Below are 3,490 nucleotides of genomic sequence, written 5' to 3' on the forward strand. Positions count from 1 at the left end.
AAAATACAAAAATTAGCCAGGTGTGGTGGCATGCACCTGTAATCCTAGCCACTCAGGAGGCTAAGGCAAGAGAATCACCCGAACCCAGGAGGCGGAGGTTGCAGTGAGCCAAGATCGCACCACTGCACTCCAGCCTGCATGACACAGTGAGACTGTCTCCAAAAAAAAAAAAAGTTGAAGCTGGCATCTAAAAACAGACCTGACCACTGACTAACAAAAGGAGGGCAAAAGATATATAACTCAAAAATTACAGTAGTGTAAGATTATTCAGCACAGAAGCCAATTCTAAATATCTAAGAATTTTGCTTAGTTTCAGCATAGTATGGTAATGTATTTTCATGAGATTAAGAGAAAGAGTCCTAAGATATTTTATAAAATCAATTTATTTAACAAATGCTTCTAAAGTTCAGTCTTCAGGCACCTGAAAAATGGTTAAGTACACCATCTAAATAATCCCCACTACTAAATAATCTCCAAGTCAGAATCTAGGTACTGTAAATATCAAGTTCACAGATCTCCCAAAGGAACCCTTAACTCACAAACAGTCCCTAAACCTGTGGTGTAGAACAGTGGTTCCAAAATTCAGCTGCATTTCGGTATCGTCTGGAAAGCTTTTTAAAAATAGATTCTTGTGGCCGGGCATAGTGGCTCACGCCTGTAATCTCAGAACTTTGGGAGGCCAAGGCAGGTGGATCACGAGGTCAGGAGTTCAAGACCAGCCTGGCCAAGATGTGAAACCCCGTCTCTACTAAAAATATAAAAAACTTAGCTGGGCGTGGTGGCGGACGCCTGTAATCCAAGCCACTCAGGAGGCTGAGGCAGAGAATTGCTTGAACCCAGGAGGTGGAGGTTGCAGTGAGCCGAGATGACGCCACCGCACTCCAGCCTGGGCAACAGAGCGAGACTAGTCTCAAAAAAAAAAAAAAAAATTCTCAATCCCACCACAAATTTCCAGAGGTGGAGTCCAACATCCATGGTCTTAAAAAATTTCTAATTATTCTAATGCAGGCCAGTCTCACATCTATCTAAGTGCAGGATTTCTCAACCTCAGCAGTGTTGCTATTTGGGACTGGATAACTTTGCAGGCCGGCAGGGAGGAGGCTATGCTGGACACTGTAGGGTGTTGAGCGGTATCCTTGGCCTCTACCCTCTAGAAGCACACTGCCCACTCCCAGAGCTGTAACAAGCAAAAATGTGTCCAGACACTGCCAAATGTTTCCTGGGGGTAGGGGGGAATTACCCCCAACTGAGAACTCCTGATCTAGAGTAAATCAAAAAATAATCATTAGAAGTTAAGAAAGGAAAAAAATATGAAAGTTGTTTAAAGCCAAGAGGCCAGGTATTTTTTTCAGTACAGCCTTAGAAAAAGTAGCAGCCCATACTGGGGTGCAGATCATAACTTCTAAGGACCAAGTCAATGCTGAGTTTTAGTTGAGCAGATAGAAGAACTTTATTTTCACTATCATTTACCCTTATTTAGTAAAATACTGTAAAATTTTAGACCAAAACACACACACACACACACACACACACACACACACACACACAGAGGCTGCCTCTCAAATACTGAAAATACAGAACTAGACAATGGAAGTTATCATACAAATAAAATGCCGATCGTGACACTTGTTTTAAAGAGATGTTTATTTGTAACAAGCACATAAGCACATTATCTCTGTACTGAATAGATGCAAAGTCCTATCTTTTTTTTTTTTTTTTTTGAGACTGAGTCTCGCTCTGTCTCCCAGGCTGGACTTGGCTCACTGCAACCTCCGCCTCCCAGGTTCAAGCGATTCTCCTGCCTCAGCCTCCCGAAAGCTGGGATTACAGGCACACGCCACCATGACTGGCTTCCTTTTGTATTTTTAGTAGAGACAAGGTTTCACATGTTGGCCTGGTCTGGAATTCCTGACCTTAAGTGATCCGCCAGCCTCCCAAAGTACTGGGATTACAGGCGTGAGCCACCGCACCCGGCCAAAGCCTTATCTTAAAAACCTAGGCAACCTCATCCTGTCAATGTTAACTTCTATTCGTTTTCTGCTCAGCTATGGTTTGATTCTCAAATTCCCAATTAATTCATTGAAACTAGCAAGTTTTTGCTTGTTTACTTTGCTTTGCTATACTTTACACAAAAGCTAGACTTCTAAACCCAAAACAATCTTCTTCCTGTCCTGAAGTTCCACCAGCAAGATACTCATCTCTACTTAAGACGGAGTCCATCAAAACACACTTAATCTCCAATACAGCAAACCAAGTCCAAAAGTAAACACAGCAATACCAGGGGAAGGGCACGCAAGGTTTCGAGTACCATGGAGGAGAGCACCAGGCAAGCGGTAAAGGACTGTGAGTTTATTTCCAACTGAGTACACGGCATTTTGTTCAATGTTCTAGACTCCTTGACCAGAAATGCTGAAGTGGAGAGTACCTTCCAAAGTATCCCTCCAGGACAACAGCTATTTCCTCAACTACCTTTGCTGAAAAATACTGCAATTCACGGTACATTTACAGTCTTCAGTAACAACGAGGAGTACAGTAAGTTACTGATTTGGGGGGCAGTCACCCAGAAACTAGTATCCAAAAGCACATGAGGAGTAAAGCCCGACTTAAGCTTGTGATGGGCTTTTCTGCATTTAACCACCTCTGTAAACATTCTGAGGTGCCACTACTCATCAGTTACTCCGGTAAATGCACCGAACCCCTGCACTGAAAAAAGATAACTTCTAGTTTTACTTTTTCAGCCCAACTGACTCTTACACAGAGCTTTGTAAAGACAGTCACCAAGAGTCAGGGCTTAAATGCTCATCTGACTTCCCAATAGTACCTAAACATTTAGAAATCAAATTTAAATTAAATAATAATAGCCATTAGGTAGCCTAATCACTAATCAGCCACTGAGGTGATTCTGTGTGTCAGGCACGGTTCTCGCTGTTTTACATGTATTAGGGCAATAGTCCTGACAAACTTATGGCTGGGACACTTATTACTCCCATTCTACAGAGAAAAATAAGAGAGAGAGAGGCTGGGTAACTTGCCCAAGGTCACAGAGCTAAAAAGTGGTCACTGACTCCACTCCACAGTGAGGAAAACCCAACCACCACCATAACTGGGTCTCATACACTTGCTACTTGAGGCACATTTCGATGGTTGGAAACCTGGAGTCCCGTTTCCCCTTGAAACCTATCTGCAACATGCATGACCTTGAGGACAAAATCGAAGTAAACGTCCCATGAATAAAGTAAGCTACCACCCTGTCAACAAGTGCTGCGAGGATGAAAGGGAATGCCTGTCAAGACCCCCTCCCATAAAAGCAAAACAGACCCAAAGCCCCACAGAAAAAACGTTAAGTACCAGGAAAATGACATTAAGTCACGCGGCTGAAACGTCAGGGCACGGAGGTACATCCAAAGACCCATCCCGTTCACCTATAATTAAGAAGTCCAAATTGTGATCACAGCCAGCAGGACCTCAACAGGAAACACCTCCAAGTTAA

At 43.2% G+C, this 3,490-nt stretch overlaps 1 protein-coding gene across 1 annotated transcript in view; it reads right to left on the reverse strand.

Annotated features, from left to right (window-relative positions):
- The window catches only part of PPP6R3 (protein phosphatase 6, regulatory subunit 3), a 163,063-nt gene that overhangs the window by 158,641 nt on the left and 932 nt on the right, over positions 1-3,490 (reverse strand). The window lies entirely within an intron of this gene.

This window comes from Colobus angolensis, unplaced genomic scaffold, assembly GCF_000951035.1.
Source record: "Colobus angolensis palliatus isolate OR3802 unplaced genomic scaffold, Cang.pa_1.0 Scaffold21, whole genome shotgun sequence".
Lineage (NCBI taxonomy): Eukaryota > Metazoa > Chordata > Mammalia > Primates > Cercopithecidae > Colobus > Colobus angolensis.